We start from the raw sequence: 15,424 nt of genomic DNA, 5'->3' as shown, positions 1-15,424 counted from the left end.
GTTGAGGTATGGGCAGTTTCTTGCCCAGAGGCTGGTTTTGCCAAGAAAACAAGCTCCAAGTGGAGTGTCTTTGGTGCTCAACAATCTCTCGGGAATAGATCAGTGTTGCCAGGAGCAACAGTGTCTCACTACCACAGAACTCTAAGATTAAATTAAATGCCATTTTCTACAGCTCTTTGAAGAGGTTGAAGATTATTTATACAGAATATAATCTCTATGTATCTAAAGAACCTGATTAGTCTAACTATAAATATGACAGACATAGATGACTATTGATCTACAATTCTTTTTTTTTCAGGATAGAAATTCTCATATTTTTTATTACCCATGTATGATCACATACAAATTTACCTGGATATCTTACATTTCTAAATGCTCAAGTGGATAAATTAGTAGCTTTTTCCTCTGCTCAAGAAGAACATAAACATTTACATACTAATGCTAATCATCTACATGTCCAATATAAAATTCCATTTCTACAAGCTAAACAAATTATTTTAAATTGTCCAATTTGTCTTCCGTTACATATACATTCTATTCCTCAGGTGGTTAATCCTTGAGGATCTCAATCAAATGAAATTTGGCAAATGGATGTTACTCATATTCCAGAATTTGGACATTTATATTTCCTTCATCTGACCATAGATACTTTTTCATTATTTATATGGGCTACTTCTTTGGCTGGAGATTGCACAAATCATGTTATACAACATTTATTAGAAGTTTTTTCCATCATGGGTGTTCCTTCTCTTATTAAAACAGATAATGGACCTGCTTATACTTCCAAAAAATTTGCTAAGTTCTGTGAATGGTATAACATTGCTCATGTTACAGGTATTGAATATAATCCACAAGGACAAGCTATTGTTGAACGTGCCCATCATACTTTAAAACCACAAATTAAAAAAATTAAAAAAGAGGAAAAAGGAAGATTATGGTATGGAATTAATGTGGGATTTTCAGAATAATGTGAAAGCCATTTTACATCAAGCATTATTCATATTAAATTTCTTAAATCTGCCCCAAGGGGATATTTTAACTAGAGCAGAGAAACATTTTGTAAACACCCCAAATGCTAAACTGACAGAAAAAAATTGGGCCAAAATTGCCATAGATGCTGAATGGCAGCCTGCATTGCTAATGGTGAAAGGGAGAGGATATGGTCTTGTCTCTCTGCAGGATGGACGACAATTATGGCTCTGTGGCCACTGGATCAGGGCTCGGAAAGGAGCAGAAACTGAAGACAGGAGTGCGACGTCATCAAGATGGCCCTTTGGTCAAAGAAGACATTCCAGTATTGGCCATGGCACAATTATCTCTATGGAAGCGACATCATTTAGGGATTGGTTATAAGGAGTGGGGGGAGGGGGAGAAGGGTGGGAGGAGAGGGAGAAGGGTGGGAGGAGGGGGAGGGAAATGGGAGGCTGGGAGGAGGTGGAAGCTTGTTTTTTTTTCTCATTTTCTCAATGAAAAAAAAGATTTAAAAAAAAAGAAAAAAAAGCTGAACAAATTATCATCATTGTGGATGAGCTGTCATTTCTCCTTTCCAAGAGGATTCTCCTCTTCAAATCGAACCTTTATTAATTTTGATGTTATCGACAATTTTTCTTCTCTTATGGAAACAAGAGCAAAACCCCTTCCCCAATGTAACACATCTCCTGGCTTCCATTGAGAGGTCAGCACATCCTTGAAATAAACCGGTGGATTTAGTTCAGCAGACTTTTCCATTATCCAATGTCTTTCTGCCACTGTTGTTCCTTTCTAATTAGTGTTAAGAAAATTCAAGGTTAATAATGCATTATGTAATCTATATCTGGGGACATTTTCCACCCCTTTTTGTTTATTTAGCATATTCTTTATAGTTCGATTTGATCTTTCTATGACTGCTTGACCTGTAGGATTGTATGGTATACCTGTAACATGCTTGATATTATAATAAGCAAAAAAACATTTCATTTTTCTAGAGATATAAGCTGGAGAATTATCTGCTTTTATTTGAGCTGGTATACCCATGATGGCCATAACTTCAAACGAATGTGTGATTACTAAATCAGCTTTTTCTGAACTTAAAGCAGTTGGCCACTGAAAGCCTGAATAAGTGTCAATGGTGTGATGTTGTGGGAAATTTTTCCGCTCCTCCAGCCAATAGCCACTGAGATACCAGTCCATTGGGGTGTGGTCTCTCTCTTTAAAAAGCAGCCACTTCCCTCCTCGCTCTCTTACTTCCTGCTCTGCTTCTGGTGACTAGACTCCCTTCCTGATTGCACAGAGGGCTGTTGTCTGGGACGGTGATCTGTAAGTTTTTTCCCCTTTAAATAAATAACCATTCTATTAATCATAATTCCAAACTAATGTGGGATTGTTTGTGACTTACACCTTTGCCTTCATCTGGCACCCAACGTTTGGTTTTAGGACCCCCTCCTTCCCCTGCTCGGCTGCCTGCTGCCAACTCGGCACGAGCCCTCCCTCCCTCAGCTGCAGCCTGTGCCTTGAGGCCTGTGCCTTGTGCATGGAGCCAGCAATTTAAAATAAATTATCACACAGTGGTTTTTCTTGCTGCAGTTCTTTATATTTTCCCTTTAGACACCTCATATTGACTTCAAGACCCCACACACGCTATCGTTTGCCTTCCCACATGGATTTAACCTCCACAGGCCCGTGTAGTCTCTGCCTGCGTGGTTTGCTCTTTTCTGAGTTGTTTTTAAATCTCCCTTGCAAGTGCAGCTCTTAAGTGGCACAAATCAGAGCACGCGGTTGCTGGTTGCCAAAATCTGCAACCCCTCGGGGTGACTGTCATGTGGAGGCATATAAGGCTTCCGGGTTACTCTTCTCTACCCCTGGATTCTGGGTTTATGGTTCCGTTTACGGAATTGATTTAATTACATTTACTTTGTTGAGCAACTTGCATTTCCCAGTTTTTAACAAATACTAGGCGGACACTGAAACAGGACCCCGTTTTCGTTGCGACTTGGCAACAGCGCCACCTGCTGGATAATAGGTAATATGGCAGTTTTTGTTTCCAACACAAATTTTACTGTTTGGTTTACTAATACAATGGGTTATATCATGCAAGGTTTATATGACTATGGGGATAACTTAATTTACTGGTTACTAGGTTTCAGTATTCTTTTGAATATTCAATCATTTAGGAAGATTATGGCATTCCTAAGAACCATACAATCTTTACTAGAAACTCATGCAGGTCAGGAGATTCAGGATTCAAAAGAGACAATAATAAAAAGACTTGAAATGATTGAAGAAATTATTGGAGCTGGTGAACAGGGTAAGAAGGCACAAGGACAGGATACAATGCCACCATCAGCTATTAGAACTGGCTTACTGCCTTTTGTCCCCGGCTCGTTGGGCTACCAGCCGTCCCTGTTTAGGTGCTGAGGAGCTCCATCTGAACGGGTGAGTGTGTGCTATCCAGGGGATAATTGTCCCGGAAGAGAGCACAAACTGCCCTCCCCCAGCTCCTTCTGCAGGGCTGTCTTTCTTACACACGACCTTCCCTCCCAAGCCTGTGTGGTCTGCAAGGTCCTTTGCTCAGGAACAGTTTTCTGCTCCTTCACTAAGGCTACCCACCCCAAGCGGTGAGTGCCTGCCTACCGGGCAGGCCTCAAGGACCCCCATAGGGAGCACGGGCACATTCAGCTTTCCCGGCAGGGTTTCCTGTGCTCTACTGGACCCTGTCCTGGCTGCCACGTTCTTCCTTTTCTCCCCGGCTCATTGGGCTACCAGCCGTCCCTGTTTAGGTGCTGAGGAGCTCCATCTGGATGGGTGAGTGTGTGCTATCCAGGGGTGGATTGTCCTGGAAGAGAGCACAAACCTCCCTCCCCCAGCTCCTTCTGCAGGGCTGTCTTTCTTACACATGACCCCCCCTCCAAGCCTGCGTGATCTACAAGGTCCTTTTCTCAGGAACAGATTTCTGCTCCTACACTAAGGCTACCAACCTGGAGTGGTGAGTGCCTGCCAACCTGGCAAGCCTCAAGGACCCCCAAAGGGAGCGTGGGCACCTTCAGCTTGCGTGGCAGGGTCTCCTGTGTTCTACTCGACCCCACCATGCCCCCCCCCAAGTTCGTCCGTTTGTCTGCGGGTCATTGGATTACCAGGCATCCATGTTTTGGTGCTGCGGAGTTTCATATGGATGGGAATGGTTCCTGCTTCTACACTGAGGAGATACACCCAGAGAGACAGTCACAGCAAAGTCTGGACCAAGACACCAGGACTCTCCTGTCTCCATTTGAAGGAAGAGATGGGAAGGCGCCAATGCAAGAATTCCTCCAAAAACCTGAAAGGCAACATGACATCACCAGAATCCAGGGATCCCGAAATAAAAAAAAATTGTACAACCTACTCCAGAAGAATTAGAAGAAATCGACTCAAAAGTGAGTTATATGAAAATAATAGAGGACCTTAAACAGGAGGTGAAAAACTGCCATAAACAATAAGAGATTACAAACAAAAAGGTACCGGAAATGAATACATCGCTCAAAGATACCCAAGAAAACCAAGAGAAACAAGAAAAAGCAATCAAACAGGTAAGGGAAGCGGTTCAAGACTGGAAGAATGAAATGGAAGTAATGAAGAAAACACAAACTGAGGGAAGGATGGAGATGGAAAATCTGGGTAAACGAACAGGAACTACAGAGGCAAGTACTAACAACAGATTACAAGAGATAGAAGAAAGAATGTCAGACATTGAAGATACCATAGAGAAAATAAATACACTGATCAAAGAAAACAGAAAAACCAACAAATTCTCATCACAAAACATTTAGGAAATCTGGGACACAATAAAAAGACCAAACCTAAGAATTATCGGAGTAGAAGAAGGAGAAGAAGTACAGCTCAATGGTCCAGAAAATATATTTAATAAAATTATAGAAGAAAACTTTCCCAACCTAAAGAAAGATATTCCTTTGAAGGTTCAAGAAGCATACAGAACACCGAATAGGCTGGATCAAAAAAAAACATCCCCTCGCCATATAATTATCAAAACACAAAGCAGTCAGAATAAGGAAAAAATATGAAGAGCGGCAAAGGAAAAAGGCCAAATTACTTACAAAGGTAAACCTATCAGACTTACACCTGACTTTTCCATGGAAACCATAGTAGCCAGAAGGTCCTGGATAGATGTACTGCAGAAACTGAGAGACCATGGATGCAAGCCCAGATTACTATACCCAGCCAAGCTTTCGTTCACTATAAATGGAGAAAATAAAATTTTCCAGGATAAAAACAATTTTAAACAATACGCAGCCACAAATCCAGCCTTACAGAAAGTAATAGAAGGCAAAGCACAACACAAGGAGTCCAACAATGCCCATAATAACGCAGATATGTAATGACCCTTCACCAGCACAACTCGAAGAAGGGAAACACACAAACTCTACTACCAAAAAAAGAAAAAATGACCAGAGTTAACAACCACTGGTCATTAGTATCACTTAATATCAATGGACTCAACTCACCAAAAAAGAGGCACAGGCTAAGAGATTGGATACGAAAACAGGATCCAACATTCTGCTGTTTACAAGAAACACACCTCGACCACAAAGACAGACATCTACTCAGAGTAAAGGGCTGGGGAAAAGTTTATCAAGCAAATGGACCTAAGAAACAAGCAGGTGTGGCCATACTAATTTCTAACAAAGTTGACTGCAAACTTAATCAGAAGAGATGGAGAGGGACATTTTATACTCATAACAAGAACAATTCATCAGGACAAAGTCTCAATCCTGAATATCTATGCCCCTAATATAAAAGCACCCACTTACATAAAAGAAACATTACTAAAACTCAAGGCAGCCATCAAACCACACACACTTATAGTAGGAGATTTCAACACTCCTCTCTCACCAATGGACAGGTCAATCAGACAGAAACCTAACAGAGAAATAAGTGGATTAAGGGAGGTAATGAATCAAATGGCCTTAACAGACATCTATAGATCATTCCAAACAAATAGGAAAGAATATACCTTCTTCTCTCTAGCTCATGGAACCTTCTCAAAAATTGACCACATACTCGGTAACGAAGCAAACATCCACAGTTACAAAAAAATATTAGTAACCACCTGTGTCTTATCAGATTGCCATGGATTAAAGTTAGAATTCAACAACAATTCTACCCCTAGAAAACCTATGAACTCATGGAAAGTGGACAGTCAACTACTGAACCACACCTGGATCAAGGAAAAAATAAAGAAATTAAAGTCTTTCTTGAATTCAATGAAAATAAAGACTTGACATACTCAAACCTATGGGACACTATGAAAGCAGTCCTAAGAGGAAAGTTCATAGCACTAAGTGCCCATTTAAAGAAAAGAGAGAAAGCACACATTGGAGACTTAACTGCCCACCTGAAATCTCTAGAAAAAAAAAGAAGCAGACTCACCTAGGAGGAGTAGAAGACAGGAAATAATCAAACTGAGGGCTGAAATCAACAAAATAGAAACACAGAAAACAATCCAAAGACTCAATGAAACAAAAAGCTGTTTCTTGGAGAAAATCAACAAGATTGATAAACCCCTATCCAACCTAATCAAACGGCAGAGAGAGAATACGCAAATTAACAAGATCAGAAATGAAAAGGGAGACATAACCACAGACACAGAGGAAATTCAGAAAATCATTAGATCTTACTGCAAAAGCCTATATGCCACAAAACTGGAAAATGTAAAATAAATGGACATTTTTTATAGATAAGTACCATATACCAAAGTTAGACCAGGACCAGGTGAACAATCTAAATAGACCTGTTATTCGTGAAGAATTAGAAGTTGTTATAAAAAAACCTCCCTACCAAAAAAAAGCCCAGGTTCAGATGGTTTCAATGCAGAATTCTACCAGAAATTCCAAGAAAACCTGATACCTATATTCCTCAATGTATTTCACAATATAGAAACAGAAAAGTCATTGCCAAATTGCTTTTATGAAGCTACAGTTACCCTGATACCAAAACCACACAAAGACACAACCAAGAAAGAGAATTACAGGCCAGTCTCACTCATGAACATCGATGCGAAAATCCTCAATAAAATACTGGCAAACTGAATCCAAGAACACATTAGAAAAATTATCCATTATGATCAAGTAGGCTTCATCCCAGGGATGCAGGGCTGGTTCAACATACGAAAATCTATCAATGTAATCCATCATATAAATAAACTGAAAAAAAACCATATGATCATTTCATGAAATGCTGAAAAAGCATTTGACAAAATTCCACATCCCTTTATGATAAAGGTCTTGGAGAGATTAGGGATACAAGGGTCATACCTAACTATAATAAAAGCTATTTATAACAAGCTAACAGCTAACATCAAATTAAATGGAGAGAAACTCAAAGCCATCCCACTAAAATCAGGAACACGCTAAGAATGTCTACTCTCTCCAAACCTTTTCAAAATAGTGCTTGAAGTTCTAGCAATAGCAATAAGACAACATAAGGGGATCAAAGGGATTCAAATTGGAAAGGAAGAAGTTAACCTTTCATTATTTGCAGATGATATGATAGTGTACATGAGCAACCCCAATAACTCCACCAAAGAACTCCTACAGCTGATAAACACCTTTAGTAATGTGGCAGGATACAAGATCAACTCCAAAAAATCAGTCGCCCTCCTATACACAAAGGATATGGAAGCAGAGAGGGAAATCAGAGAAGCTTCACCTTTCACGATAGCCACAAAGAGCATAAAATATTTTGGGGTAACTCTAACCAAGGATGTGAAGGATCTATTTGACAAGAACTTTAAGTCCTTGAAGAAAGAAACTGAGGAGGATACCAGAAAATGGAAGGATCTCCCTTGCTCTTGGATTGGGAGGATCAACATAGAAAAAATGGCGATTCTACCAAGGGCAATCTATAGATTCAATGCAATCCCCATTAAAATCCCATCGTTATTCTGGTCAGATCTTGAGAGGACATTAATCAACTTTATATGGAAAAACAAAAAACCCAGGATAGCCAAAACAATCTTATACAATAAAGGAACTTCTGGAGGTATTACCATCCCTGACTTCAAACTCTATTCAGAGCTTCAGTATTGAAAACAGCTTGGTATTGGCATAAAAACAGAGAAGTCGATCAATGGAATAGAGTAGAAGACCCAGATTTTATCCCACAAACTTATGAACACCCGATTTTTTATAAAGGAGCTAAAAGTATTCAATGGAAGAAAGAAAGCATCTTCAACAAATGGTGCTGGCAGAACTGGTTGTCAACCTGTAGAAGAATGAAAATAGATCCATATCTATCGCCATGCACAAAACTCAAGTCCAAATGGATTAAAGACCTCAATATCAGGCTGAACACACTGACCCTGATAGAAGAGAAAGTGGGAAGTACCTTACAACAGATGGGCACAGGAGATCACTTCCTACGCATATCCCCAACAGCAAAAACATTAAGGACAACATTGAATAAATGGGACCTCCTGAAACTGAGCAGCTTCTGTAAAGCAAAGGACACTGTCACTAAGACAAAAAGGCAACCCACTGACTGGGAGAAGATCTTCACCAACACTGCAACAGACAAAGGTCTGATGTCCAAAATATATAAAGAACTAAAAAAACTAGACATTAAAACTCTAATTAACCCAATTAAAAAATGGGGCACTGAACTGAACAGAGAATTCTCAACAGAAGAAATTCAAATGGTCAAAAGACACTTAAGGTCATGCTCATCCTCCTTGGTGATCAGGGAAATGCAAATTAAAACAACTTTGAGATACCATCTTACACCTGTCAGAATGGCTAAAATCAAAAACACCAATGATAGCCTTTGCTGGAGAGGTTGTGGAGTAAGGGGCTCACTCATCCATTGCTGGTGGGAATGCAAACTTGTGGAACCACTTTGGAAATCAGTGTGGCGATTTCTCAGGAAATTCGGGATCAACCTACCCCAAGATCCAGTAATACCACTCTTGGGAATATACCCAACAGGTGCCCTATCATATGACAAAAGCATTTGTTCAACTATGTTCATTGCAGTATTATTTGTAATAGCCAGAACCTGGAAACAACCTAGATGCCCTTCAATGGAAGAATGGATGAAGAAAGTGTGGAATATATACATATTAGAATACTCCTCCGTGGTAAAAAGCAATGACTTTGCGAATTTTGGATGCCAATGGATGGAAATAGAAAACACTATCCTGAGTGAGGTATTCCAGACCCAAAAAGATGAACATGGGATGTACTCACTCTTAATTGGTTTCTAGCCATAAATAAAGGACATTGAGCCTATAATTCGTGATTCTAGAGAAGCTAAATAAGAAGGTGAACCCAAAGAAAAACATAGTCATCTTCCTGGATATGGGAAGTAGACAAGTTTGCAGGGCAAACCTGAGAACATGGGGGTGAGGTGGCCTGGGGCTAAGGGGAAATGGGGTGAGAAACATGAGAAGGGGAGAATCGGGGGAGCTTGGGGGAATGGGGTGGATGGGATATAGGAAGGGTGGACACAGGAGCAGAGAAATTTATATCCTAATTAAGGGATCCATCTTAGGGTTGGCAAGAGACTTGACTCTAGAGGGCTCGCAGGTGTCCAGCAAAATGTCCCCAGCTAGTACCTTGAGCAACTGAGGAGAGGGAACCTGAAATGACCCTATCCTATAGCCATACTGATGAATATCTTGCATATCACCTTAGAACCTTCATCTGGCTGATGGATCGAGATAGAGACAGAGACCCAAATTGGAGTACCTGACTGCGATCTTAAAATTCAAATGAGGAGCAGAAGGAGGGAGAACATGAGCAAGGAAGTCAGGACTTTGAAGGGGGTACCCACTCACTGTGACAGTGGGGCTGATCTATTGGGAGCTCACCAAGGCCAGTGGGACTGGGACTGAATAAGCATGGGAAGAAACCGGACTTTCTGAACGTGGCAGACAATGAAGGCTGATGAGAAGCCAAGGACAATGGCACTAGGTTTCGATCCTAATACATGAACTGGCTTTGTGGGAGCCTAGCCTGTTTGGATGCTCACCTTCCTGGTCCTGGATGGAACTGGGAGGACCTTGAACTTCCCGCAGGGCAGGGAATCTGGATTGCTCTTCATTCTCGAGAGGGAGGGGGAATAAAGTGGGGGGAGGGGGAGAGGGGTAGGGGAGTGGTGAGAGGTGGCAATGTGTGTGCGGAGGGGGAGGGAAATGGGAAACGGGGAGGAGATGGAAATTTTTAGCAACAACTAAAAAAAAATAAACAAAAAAAAATAAAAAAACAAACTAGGTTTTAGGGAGTGTGAGGGAACTGTAGGAGAAAATGGGATGTAGTTGTGATCATTTTGTTGTATACATATATGAAATCATCAAAAAAAAAAGAAAAATTTAAAATAAAAAAAGGGAACAAATAAAATAACAACAACAAAAAAAAAAAAAAGAACTGGCTTACCCAGAGTTTTTGCGACATACCCTGTAATTTATTCTGAAAAAGCATCAACTTCTAAAGGCTCAAAGGGAGTCAGAGAATCTAGATGGACGCCAATAGCAATGAATGATCTAAAAGAAATTAAACAAGCTATTGTTAATTTTGGCTTGCACTCTGCATATGTTAAGGAAATGAAAAGGACTTGGGCTTCTAATGCTAGAGCTACCCCCCATAATTTCCATCAGTTAGTGTCTGCAGTTTTAGATGATGGACCTTCCTTGATGTTTGGAATCTATTTCAGAGAAGAATCCAAACATATGGAACAGCAAGGAAGAGCAAAAGGTATGGAGGTTTCCCAAGATCAAATTCTTGGTGCAGGAGAATATGTTGATCCACAGGTCCAAGCTCTTTATGACTATGAAGTACTGTGTCTATGTCACCAAACAGCTTTAAATGCTTGGAAGAGGATACAAGAACAAGCAAAAAGGGTTGAATCATATACCAGGATTAGGCAGGGACAGAGAGAACCCTTTATTGACTTTTTGCAAAGATTAATTAAGGCTCTGGATAAAGGGGTAACGGATCCAGAAGCTAGACGAATACTTCTTGAATCTCTAGCTTTCGAAAATACAAACATAGTTGCAAAAAGATAATTGGGCCTTTAAGGTCTAGATCAGCACCTATGGATGAAAGGATTCAGCATACGATGAATGTTGAGACGTTTAGCTATAATGATGAATCATGGGTAAGAGAAGCAATTTCCAAAGCAATGAGGAGACATCAAACTGCCAGGTGTTTAATTGTGGTAAATTAGGACATCTGAAAAGGGATTGCAGGCAAATAATTTCTAGGAATAATATCTCCTCTGGGAATGACAGAAATAGGAGACCTTGGCCTTCAGGGATATGTAGGAGATGCGGTAAAGGCCGACATTGGTCCAATGAATGCAGGTCAACAACAGACAGACAAGGCAACCTGATACCATCGGGAAACTCCTTGAGGGGCCTCTCGCAGGCCCCCAAGCCAACAGTGGCCCAGTCATTCCCAGTCACAGTGGAGAATGTGCCTCACCAAGAAAATTAAAAGCTCCAATTTCTGCTGTAAAAAGTAATACTGGTCTAAATGATGAATTATGCGTGGAGGATGAATCAATAAACCCAGTAGGACAGAGTAAACGTATATTTTGGCAGACTTCTATTAACGATCAAAGACCAAAGCTAAGAGTCTGTATAAATGGCACTTTTATTGAAGGCTTATTAGACACAGGTGTGGATGTAAGTATCATCACTCCAGAACCTTGGCATCCGAATTGGCCTCTTCAAGAGGTAGATGTTCAGTTCTGGGAATTGGAACCCTGTCTCGGGTAAAACAAAGCACAAGATGGGTTGAATGTATAGGGCCTGAAGGGCAAATAGGAAGACTAAGGCCATATATAGACAATATTGCAATAAATTTATGGGGCTGTGACCTGCTATAGCAATGGAATACCCAGATTAACATTTCTGTAGTTCCAGGAACTCATAATTCTGGGAAGGATATGATGAAGTATTATGGAAAAAGGTCACCAGCCATTCAGGCTGTACAAGAACATACAGCAAATACCAAACCTTTAGAGGTCCCAACAGCCCTACCTTTAAAAAGGGTAATGGAGAAGCCAATATGGATCAAACAGTGGCCTCTAGCTGAAGATAAATTACAGGCATTGGAACAGCTGGTGCAAGAGTAACTAGATGCTCACCATATTGAAGAATCAGTCAGCCCTTGGAATTCTTCTGTGTTTGTTGTAAAAAAGAAATCAGGCAAATGGAGAATGGTGACAGATTTAAGAGTTGTCAACAAGGCAATTCAACCTATTGGCCCGTTACAATCTGGAATTCCTTTGCCTTCCCTATTACCAAAAGGATGGCCTCTTATAGTTATTGATTTGAAAGATTGTTTTTTCACTATACCATTATAAGAAAAAGATAGAGAAAAATTTGCCTTCACAGTGCCTACTTATAATAATTCTCAGCCTAATAGGAGATATCAATGGACTATCCTCCCACAGTGTGTGCTCAATAGTCCTACATTGTGCCAATATTTTGTATATAAGCCATTGGAAATAATTTGTAAGCAATTCCCCAAGTCCGTAATTCATCATTACATGGATGACATCTTGTTATCTGATTCAAATAAAGATACTTTAGAAAGGATGTTTGAAGAAGTAAAGAAAGTCTTGCCTAGGTGGGGATTACAAATTGCCTCGGAAAAGATTCAAAGAGGAAATTCTATTAATTACCTAGGTTACAGAATAGGGTTAGAGAAAATTAAAACGCAAAAGGCACAAATTAGGAGAGACAGGTTAAAGACTCTTAATGACTTCCAAAGATTGTTAGGAGACATTTCCAGTCTACGACCAGCTGTTGGGATAACACTTGATCTAATAGTTCATTTAAACAAAACCTTAGATGGTGATAACGACTTGAATAGTCAAAAAAAACCTGACAGCTGAAGCAGAAAATGAACTGACAATGATTGAGGAAAAATTACAGGAGGCACATGTGGATAGGGTGAACCCAAATCTTAGCTGCATCCTAGTCATATTGCCTTCCAGAATTTCTCCCACAGGGTTTCTAATGCAGAGGGAAGATATTATTGTAGAGTGGATATTTATACCTAATAAACCAAGTAAAAAATTAAAAACTTATGTGGAAAAAGTCTCTGAATTAGTTATAAAAGGTAAGCTGAGACTTCGTCAACTATCAGGTATAGACCCAGCAGAAATTATAGTGCTTTTTACTACTAAAGAAATAAAAATAGTTATGGAAAGACAATGAATGGTGGCAAAGAGCTTGTGCTAATTTTTTTGGGAGAAATTAATAGCAACTATCCCAAAAGCACTAGACTTAACCTCATAAAGAGAACTTCTTGGATTCTTCTTAGAATTGGATGTGATGTTCCAATAACTGGAGCCTATACGTTCTATACTGATGCAAATAAATCTGGGAAAGCAGTTTACAAGTCTGATGAATTGAGTAAGGTGGAAGAAAGCCCTTATACTTCTGAGCAGGAGGCAGAATTATATGCCATTCTTATGGTGCTAAGGGATTTTAAAGAACCCCTTAATATAGTTACAGATTCACAATATGCAGAAAGAGTTATCTTCCATATTGAAACCACTGAATTTATGCCAGATGACAGAGTTGACTTCATTGTTTATCCAGGTACAAGTCATAATCAGAAATAGGCTTTGTCTGATGTACATAACACACATCTGGTTCCATACAGGTCTGCCTGGTCCTCTAGCACAAGGTAATACTGAGATTGATCAATTATTAATTGGAAGCGTGTTGCAGGCCTCAGAATTTCATAAAAAGCATCATGTCAATAGTAAAGGCGTAAAGAAAATTTTCCATTACATGGCAACAAGCTAAGGACATTATAAAGTGATGTCCTACTTGTTCTTTCTATAATCAAACACCATTGCCTGTAGGGAGTAACCCAAAGGGTACTAAGAGAAATGAAATCTGGCAGATGGATGTGTTTCACTTTATGGAATTTGGTAAATTAAAATATATACACCACACCATAGACACATATTCAGGTTTTCAATGGACTACTGCCCTGAGCTCAGAAAAGGCTGATTCAGTAATCACACATTTATTGGAAGTTATGGCCATCATGGGTATACCTGCTCAAATAAAGACAGATAATGGTCCAGCATATGTATCTAAGAAAATGAAATGCTTTTTTGATTATTATAATATATAACACATTACAGGTATACCAAATAATCCTGCAGGTCAGGCAGTTATAGAAAGATTAAATCGTACTATAAAGGATATGCTGAACAAACAGAAAGAGACCGAAAATACCCCCAGAAATAGATTATGTAATGCTTTATTAACCTTGAATTTTCTTAACACTAATGAGAAAGGAATGACAGCAGAAAGACATTGGATAATGGAAAAGTCTGCTGAACTAAATCAACCGATTTATTTCAAATATGTGCTGACCTCTCAATGGAAGCCAGGAGATGTGCTACATTGGGGAAGAAGTTTTGCTCTTGTTTCCACAGGAGAAGAAAAATTGTGGATACCATCAAAATTAATAAAGTTTTGATTTGAAGAGAAGAAACCTCTTGGAAAGGAGAAATAACAGCTCATCCACAATGATGATAATTATACAGGTGGTAAGAAAAACATATAGAATGGGGTCAGGGTCCTCTTCTTATCTCTGTAGGAAAACACTCATCTTCAGAAAATTCAAGAGACCCTGGATGTTTGAATACTACTGACAGATGAAAACTATTTACAACCCAACAAGAATCAGCAAGAAAATAAATTAGGTCTCGTAAGTAAAATTATTCTACTCTTATCTTTAAATATGTATTAATGTGCATTTATTAATAAATATATAGAGCTGGTTTTGAAGTTGGACTCTGGCTCAGTCCCTCTCCAATGCCTAGTAAGAGAAAAACCCAAAGTTTTTGGAGTTTCTGTCTCATGTCAAGAGCCATGATATGGGACAGAAAGAAATATGAGTTTAGAAAACATCTTTGCTTTTCTTCATATCTATCATACTTTTCATTGAATATATCTATCATGCCTTTCATTGAATATATATATATATATTCATTGAATATACATATGATTAATGTTTAAGTTTTTCACAATGAACAATGAGTTTTTCCTGAAGTGACATTTGAAGTTTCCAGGAAGAAGATGGGGCCCCATAACAACAACTCCACCTGGTTGATATGATGTCATGATACTGATAGCGCTACTACAAGACCTGTTCTGGGTACCAGCTGCACAAGACAGTTCCAACTTGGTTAGCTGAAATGGTGCACATCTTGTACAACATTTTGGCCAGACCTGCACAAAATACTCAGAGACTATTGGCAATTTTAAAAGACATTGATCTTGAAATTTAACCATTATTTTACTTTCACAGGATCCCCCAGAAAGAACGCCGCCCCCGTGACAGCTGGAAGTAATTCTAGAGGACGACGTCCCCTCTCCCAGTAAAGTTTGCCCTTGGGTTTAGGGACATCATTTAGGGGTTGA

The sequence above is a fragment of the Microtus pennsylvanicus genome, chromosome 1 (genome assembly GCF_037038515.1).
Source record: "Microtus pennsylvanicus isolate mMicPen1 chromosome 1, mMicPen1.hap1, whole genome shotgun sequence".
NCBI lineage: Eukaryota > Metazoa > Chordata > Mammalia > Rodentia > Cricetidae > Microtus > Microtus pennsylvanicus.
This window is presented reverse-complemented; position numbering follows the sequence as displayed.